The sequence below is a fragment of the Scylla paramamosain genome, chromosome 10, assembly GCF_035594125.1.
Source record: "Scylla paramamosain isolate STU-SP2022 chromosome 10, ASM3559412v1, whole genome shotgun sequence".
NCBI lineage: Eukaryota > Metazoa > Arthropoda > Malacostraca > Decapoda > Portunidae > Scylla > Scylla paramamosain.
The window spans coordinates 1934741-1943646 of record NC_087160.1 but is presented as its reverse complement, the minus strand read 5'-3'; positions in this window follow the sequence as shown (position 1 = coordinate 1943646).

Sequence of the window (8906 nt, the reverse complement as noted above, 5' to 3'; positions counted from 1 at the left end):
CCAATCTCTTTCCTTCTCTCTACCTTGCCTTTGAGTTCCTTCAGTTGATATTGTGCCGAAATTTTTGAGTCAGCCTTCGGAAAGTTTTCAATGACTGCTTTCCTTTGTGCGTCGTGAACTGCGGGAGGAAGAGAGAGAGAGAGAGAGAGAGAGAGAGAGAGAGAGAGAGAGAGAGAGAGAGAGAGAGAGAGAGAGAGAGAGAGAGAGAGAGAGAGAGAGAGAGAGAGAGAGAGAGAGAGAGAGGGAGAGAGGAAGGAGGAGTGAAGGAGAGCAGAGGTGGAGAGAGAGAAAGAGAAAGAGGAAGAAAAGGGTAGGGAGAGTGAGGCTGAGAGAGTGACGAAGGAGGGGAGAGATGAAGAGAAAGAGGAGGGGGGGGGTACTAGGGAGGGGAGGAGAGAGAGAGAGAGAGAGAGAGAGAGAGAGAGAGAGAGAGAGAGAGAGAGAGAGAGAGAGAGAGAGAGAGAGAGAGAGAGAGAGAGAGAGAGTAAAACGAAGGGAGTGAAAGGGATGAGGAAACGTGGAGGGAAAGATTAAGAGAGGAGGGAAGGAAGGGAGGGAAGAGGCGAGGAGAAAGAGAGGGGGTAGGGAAGGAAGGAAGGAAGGAAGGAAGGAAGGAAGGAGAGAGGGAGGGAGTTATAAGTGCGTGGGTGTGTTATTTTGGAGAGTGCAAAAGAGGGTGTTTTCGTTGCCCGCTGTTAGGAATGAATGTTATGGAGATGTACACATACACTTGCCTGTTAACTTATGGGGAAGAGAGTTTTACCTGTATTCCTTAGTAGAGGGGAACTTTGCTCCTCTCTTATCTTATACGAGGTTCTGTTGAAGTTATTGAGGTGTTTGCCTTTGATCGAGGTCTCTAATTTTCACTCTTAATTATTCCCTCTGTTATCAACTTCCATTTTCTTTTCTGTCTTTATTTCTTCATTGTCCACAAATCGTGTGTGTGTGTGTGTGTGTGTGTGTGTGTGTGTGTGTGTGTGTGTGTGTGTGTGTGTGTGTGTGTGATTACATTCACATATCACCACTGTGCTTCTTGTTACCTACCATCTCTCATCCTTATCCCCTCCACTCCCCAGCCTCCCCACAAGACCTTCACCAGTATCCTGCCTCACTATTCTCTCTCTCTCTCTCTCTCTCTCTCTCTCTCTCTCTCTCTCTGGCACTGTTCATTAAGAAAACCGTACACTACTGCCAGCACAACCCAGCCATTTGCCACCTGACAGGAATCTGAACCTCTGTTATGGCGAGGAAGCATCACAACACACACACACACACACACACACACACACACACACACACACACACACACACACACACACACACACACACACACACACACACACACACAGAAGGCCGCTGCTCTACTTTAAAGCCATTTCAATTTGGCTCAAGTGTAATATTCTGATATATGACATTGCCGCCCGCTCTCCACCGCCCTCCTCCGCCCGCCCAGCAGCTCCAGACGGCGGAGTGGGCGTGGGGTGGGAGGTGTGGGTGGGTGGGTGGGTGTGGGTGCTGTAGGGTGCGTGGGTGAGGTGGGTGGGTCAGGGGAGGCGTCATCCTTTCCATCTCTCTCTCCTCCCCTCCTATCCCACCCAACCTTAAGTTCTTATCGTTTGGAGTTCTGCGTTAAAAATTCTATCGATATATTGGTTTCATGTTTAAAGGTTACGATGGAGACTTGGGGATTATCTATTTTTTTATTTTTTTTATTTCTTTGGTGTTTTTTTTATTTTGTGTGTTTTATTATTTTCTTCTTATTTTTGTTGGTTTATGATTAGGAGTCGTATTTTTATTGTTCTTTTTGTACGATTTTTTTCCTTTGTGTTTGTTTGTTTTATCTGTTTATCTATTCATTTATTTATGTTGTTACTGGTACGAGGTCTCCTTTGTAGTTGGTTTGATAATCATAAGTTAATTTATTACTCTTGTTTTTTTTTTCTTGTGTTAATGAATTTTTTTTTCTTGTTAATGAAATTAAGTTATTTTTTGTTGTCAGTTTCATGGGTATAAACTATTTTTTTTTTAGGATTTTTATCAATGGATTTTTTTTCGTGAATATAAGTTCAGTTTGTTGTTGTTGTTGTTGTTGTTGTTGTTGTTGTTGTTGTTTTCCTGAGTAATATTGTCGGTTGGTAATCAGATTAATATGTCAGGTAATGGTTTTTGGCTTCATCACTCTTATATTTCCTGAAACACTACATAAAAGCAAATTACACTAAACAACGTGTATCTTTTCTTTAAACTTTCCTTCACTGACTGACTGTTCTTTTCTCTGGCAGCGAAAATTCTGAACTGTTAACTTACTTGCCACTTCTAAAGGAGGGTGACTACAAAAGCTGAAAGGAAGAGAAGACACGCTTCATTGTCACTTTTCCTTAAGAATGACCCGTGAATCGCTTACTTGGGGCGTTTACATTGAGACACTCCTGATGGCTACTAAGGAAATGACTGTCTATTGCGCTACTGTCAGAAATAACTAAATAATGAATGGAGGCTGATCAAGGGCTACAGTAAATAAGCAAATACACAAAAGATCAATAAAAGATAATGATTAATAGTGAGGCAGACCTTTAAGACTTACCTGCCACTCAAGTACTGACGAACAGCTACACTACCTCACTACCCACACACCTGAACGTACCAGTGACAACACCATACAACCATTCCAGTGTCTCACCATCCCACATCTAATCGGCCGTAGCGTAAGAGGCGGTGGCGGTGCTCGGCATGAAACTGTGTGGGTGGCAGAATGTTGGAACTTGGAAGCGGTGCCCATAAAACTGTCCGGCGAAAAGGTTTAAGCATCGTCCTGCGAGAGCCGCTTTCCACACGGGGCAGCGGGCGAGGCGGTGTGGCAGTGTGCGGTGGTCGCTTCCCTGCCTTGCGTTTTTCCTACGGCTCTGTGTGCGTGTCTTTTTTCGCTGTAACTTTGGCGTCGTGGTCATCAAAACGGTGGTCCGACAAATTTGGAAGGTACTGATTTTTTTTTTTTTGTTGTTTCTGTATTCGTTGTTACAGTTTAGTTTAGTTGTGTGTTCGGGGCGTGTTTGTAGGATGTGACGAGAGAGAGAGAGAGAGAGAGAGAGAGAGAGAGAGAGAGAGAGAGAGAGAGAGAGAGAGAGAGAGAGAGAGAGAGAGAGAGAGAGACAATCTGGCTCAATCCATGAATTTATCTTATTATCTATATATGTCTTGTCTGCCTGTTTGTCTATATTCATCTATATCTATCTATCTATCTATCTATCTATCTATCTAATATAACTTACTCCCTTCTATTTTATATCTGATGAAAAAGGCGAGAATATTTTGGAGCTGTGAATGGGAAATCATATTAAAATGCCGCTTTTGAGAGTGCTGAGCTGGCATTGGTAGTGGGACGGATTAATGAATGAATGACAGATTTTACTAAAGCAGCAAAAGGGGCAGCGTGGAGGGGAAACACAGGAAGGGGGCTGGATGGGACACTGAAAGAGAAGCTGCGTGGAGGGGGGCCACTGTGAGAGGGGTTGGAAGGGACACAGAGGAATGGGGAGAGGAGACACACAGGGGAGAGAGTCACAGATCACAGGGAAATAAAAACTCTGTTGATAGTGAGGAAGGTATGTGGTCTGTTATTTAGTTTAATTGAAAAAAATGATAGTTTGTGCTAAAATTTCTAAGTTCTTGAGAGGAATATGTGGATTTTTACTAATATTACGTAACTCCTCACCTGTATATCAGTCTTTAGTCCTTCCTGGCGTGGTCACAAATGGAATATGATCCATTCTCATGCTATACGTAATTAATGAGGTATACGAATACGGAAATGTAATGTGAGCATCATTCATTTTAATTTAACTTCTATCGTGAACTTTTTCCAATTATAAACTGTCGTATTATTAAAATTATCACATACCATTTATCATATAATTTTATCATATAAGTACACCTATAATGAAAAATTTCCTCAGTTCTGAAAAAAAAAAAAAAAAAAAAAAAAAAAAAAAAATATATATATATATATATATATATATATATATATATATATATATATATATATATATATATATATATATATATATATATATATATATATATATATATATATATGTATATATATATATCGGTAATGTAAACAAATGAAGGTAAAAAATGCTGTAAGACTGAAATGGCTACCACACAGTTTTATCAGTAATAAACAGATTGGCTTCTCTTTCGGCTTTCCTACTCCTATTTTCTTTCCCGAAACGGTATTTCAGCGAACATGTTTTATGCATTTACAAAAAAAAAAAAAAGTTCATCTCATTACTCGTCTATCATCAGTCCAGAAAGCAAGATGATTTTGAAATTGAAAAATCCAATTCCACGTCACTAGTCAACAATAAAAAGAACAACAGAAAAATAAGGGGGAAAATATGCACGTACTCTGGATGGCACGAAAGCCTTTCATTCAATCCATCAACTTTTCGTACTGTACTTTGCAAGGGGGGCAGGGCGTGGCGGCAGCGCACGTGGCAACTTGGATTCATGGCCTGACCTTTGCAACTAGAAGTAATGAGGAAATTGTGGTATTAAATGAAGTAACTTTTTAAAAACAAGTCTTAACAACACTGGTACACTTTAAGCATCATGAATAGTGAAATTTTAAACCTGAAGGAGAAAAGATAAGTAAAGCGTTCAAATATGTAGTATTCGCCACATGTTAGAATGAAAAAAAACTTTAGAATGTTGTGTTCTTGTGAAAGTTAAGAGGTGTGTTCCTCGTTGTTGTGTTCTCGTGAGGGATCTAGAGATGTATTCCTGGCCACTCTTACAAGAAGCAAAATCCACTAATGAGTCTGATACCAAAGGAGGCACCTCTGCAGCACGAACACTGCTGCTGCATATAAAAGAGAAGAATACCAAATTTTTACTCCATTGTTAACTTATACGTGCTGATAAAATATTGTGGAATTTAAATATGTTGACCCCCAACAAAATAGTGGGAATAATGTTTAGTGTTCCCCGGGAGAGTGAAGAAGAGTACTGGAAGGGACGGAATACATTAAGAGCAGAGTTTACAAGTTTACAAGCTTACTGAATAAAAAAGTTGAAGTACAAAGGACTGTGGTGGACTGGGAATAGAGGAGATAAAATACGTGATAAAAAGAAATGCAGGAAAAGATAGAAAGGTGTTTTTTTCCGAGTGATAGATTATATATTTCTGATTTACATAGTGTTTAAAACTAACAAGGGGTTAAAGGGGAAAACATTTTAGCCTGTAATACATACCTTTTTACGTACACTGTGTATAAAAAAGGACGAAAGCGCCTTAAAAATAACTACTGATCGACGGAAGAATATTGAAACGGTTCCAAGAAACGAATAATGAACGCAGAAATTACTGTTTATCTTCGGCAGTGATAGATTCGAAAGGAAAGAAAATTCACGGAAAGAACTTTTTTTTTAGGAAGTCTTCACAGAATACTCTTTTTGGATCTAAAAGTTTATTTACCTGAAGTACAGAAAAGTGATGAAACAAATATATAAAAAAACGCAGATGATAAACGTAGGAAATAAAGAAACTATAACAAAAAAAAAATTGTTTCTTACTATCCTTCCTCTTTCTATATTTGCACTCATAATTTTTACCTCCTCGATACCTGTTTTCTCTCTCTCTCTCTCTCTCTCTCTCTCTCTCTCTCTCTCTCTCTCTCTCTCTCTCTCTCTCTCTCTCTCTCTCTCTCTCTCTCTCTCTCTCTCTCTCTCTCAGACACACACAAAGCAAACAAAAATATCCTTACTCACAATATTGTTTCACCAGGCACAGACGAAGCGACCAAACAGCGGCGCCTTCCAAACCATTACCCACTTGACGCCTCTCCTCTTTGACACGCGAATAAAACTTGAGACAAAATAAACACCTCAACAAAAACACAGCGAAAGAAAAAGAGCGTATGTATTTCAGCCGCTGTACGACCATCGGCCGCGCAGCAACAACAATAGTAATAGCAACAGTAGTAGTAGGGGAGGTTGGTGGTGGTGGTGTTGCTGTTGTGGTTGTTGTTGTTGTTGTTGTGGGGAGGTTGTGGTTGCTGTTGTGGTTATTATTATTATTATTATTATTATTATTGTTATTATTATTATTATTATTATTATTATTATTTTATTTTATTTTATTTATTTTTATTTGAATGGGTTGAATTTACGTTCTTACAAATAATTTTTTTGCGTAATTTCTTGCTCAGTGTATTCTCTCTCTCTCTCTCTCTCTCTCTCTCTCTCTCTCTCTCTCTCTCTCTCTCTCTCTCTCTCTCTCTCTCTCTCTCCTTCCTTTCTTTTCCCATTTCCCTTCCTCATTTAATTTCTCTTTTATCTTTCCTTTATCCTTCCTTCTCTTCCTCTCTGCTTTATCTTTTTTCTCTTCCTTTTTTCCTTTTATTTCCTTCTCTTCTCATATCTCTTCCCTCTTTCCCACCCTTCCCCTTCTCCCGCGTGCGTCTCAGTACCACCAAACCCTTCCTTTCTCGGACCACTTAGTTTGGTGTATTTGAATTTCAATGTTAGTCTTTATCGCTCCCTGGTCACTGATACCAGAACATATTCCCCAGGCGAGGCATCCAGACAGTCCTTTCCTCCTGCCTCTAGTTCTTCCCTCTCCTCCCTTCCTCTCTTCTCTCTCTTCTGATTCTTCCTCTAACTATTTATTCTCGCCCTTAGTTTCTCGCTTCATCTATCTATCCTTTGTTCTTTCCTCTCTCTCTCTCTCTCTCTCTCTCTCTCTCTCTCTCTCTCTCTCTCTCTCTCTCTCTCTCTCTCTCTCTCTCTCTCTCTCTCTCTCTCTCTCTCTTGCATTTCTCATATAGTTAAGATGAAAGAAAAGGAAGATAAGAAATAAGAAGAGTTTTGAATATGGCACCTGTTCTCATTTTCTTCTCTAAATTCCTTCCTTTTTTTCCTTTTTTTTTTTTCTTTTCAAATTCCACTATTACGAAAACCATAATTTTTCCTTCCCACTCTTCCCCTTTCTTCCACACACCTGCTGTCATGTCATCTTCCCTTCCTTCCCTTCCTCATCTCCTCCTTTCCTTCTGCTACAGTGTTTCTCTCAGTTTCCCTCACTGTTGCCCTCCCTGGCCTCCCCCTTCCTTTGCCTCTTCTCTTCCTTCCCTCTAGTGCATCATTCTTCCTCATCCTCATCCGTCCTCTCCCCAGCCATAACTCCGTAAATCCCCACCACGCTTCCCCCTCTTCCTCCTCAACCAAGAACCATCATTCACCACACCACCTCTACTACCACCACCACCACCACCACCACCACCACCAGGAACATTAGAAACGAGAATATTCGTGAAGTGAAGTGGAGCGTGGAATGTCATCCAAATCAGAGAGAGAGAGAGAGAGAGAGAGAGAGAGAGAGAGAGAGAGAGAGAGAGAGAGAGAGAGAGAGAGAGAGAGGTCCATAAGAGATAAATGCCTGGGTGTAAATTATTGGAGGGCAAAACTGTGAAGTAAGTTTTCGTTGGGGAGAAATATAGCGGCGAGGCGGACCAGCTTTTATGGATGTGAGCAAATATTCGTCCGTGGCTTGAAATCTATGAGAGAGAGAGAGAGAGAGAGAGAGAGAGAGAGAGAGAGAGAGAGAGAGAGAGAGAGAGAGAGAGAGAGAGAGAGAGAGAGAGAGAGAGAGAGAGAGAGACTAAACGCTTACTTAATTTACTGACAAAAAAAAAATGCAACATGTTACAAATACAAAAGAATATAACACACACACACACACACACACACACACACACACACACACACACACACACACACACACAAGTAGGTAAGCAATTCATCGGTAAACTCCGCCAGATAATTCCACCAGGTGACGCCAATTAATTAACGATACAAGTGAAGCAGACAGACTTCCAAGGCGAGTGGTGTTTAATTAAGGCCAAGTGGAGGTGATTATCCGGGTAATGCACATTGTGGTGAGGTGATGCCAGGAAATCCTAGACGTTGCTGAGGAAGAGTAGATAATGACCTAAGATTCCTCGATATGTTGCTACTGAGGAACTAACCAACCAATGAACTACTGAACTGATGAACCGATGACCTAATGAGCCAATAAACATGTAAACTGCTGACCTACTGACCTCCTGAAATGCTGAGCTCTTGAACTATTAAATTGCTGACCTAATGTTTTAATGAGCTAATAAATTACTGGGATACGGAAAGGTGAGGTAGAAAATAGCAATAATAACAGTAAATAACAATAATAGTGATCATGCTAAGTGTGTAGTCTCTCTCTCTCTCTCTCTCTCTCTCTCTCTCTCTCTCTCTCTCTCTCTCTCTCTCTCTCTCTCTCTCTGTGTGTGTGTGTGTGTGTGTGTGTGTGTGTGTGTGTGTGTGTGTCAAAGAATATCGTTATGACAATGCTTTGACGATAAGAAACGGGAAGAAAAGGAACAAAATATATGGCACATCAGAGAGAGAGAGAGAGAGAGAGAGAGAGAGAGAGAGAGAGAGAGAGAGAGAGAGAGAGAGAGAGAGAGAGAGAGAGAGAGAGCGAGAGCCAAAGGTGAAAGATGAAACCAAGAAAAAAATACTAAAGTGATTGATGAACTGCCAGACTAAAGGAAAGTGACAACGACCTAGTGGCAGTGAAGAGGGGAGCGGGGAGCTGTGAATAGAACAGAGAGAGAGAGAGAGAGAGAGAGAGGGAGAGGGGACGGGATTAGTAAGGTGGTGTGCTAGAGACGGAAGTGAGAAGGGGACATGCTAATATAATGGCCAAGTCTTTTCTATTAATTTGTGTCCCAATATTTATCTTTAATTAATTCTTGACTGCCGTTCTCTGGAGGAAGGTTTGGAGATGGAATGAGATGGAGGAGGAGGAGGAGGAGGAGGAGGAGGAGGTGGCGCAGGAGAAGTGGAGTAGGATGAGAAAGAGAAAAGGA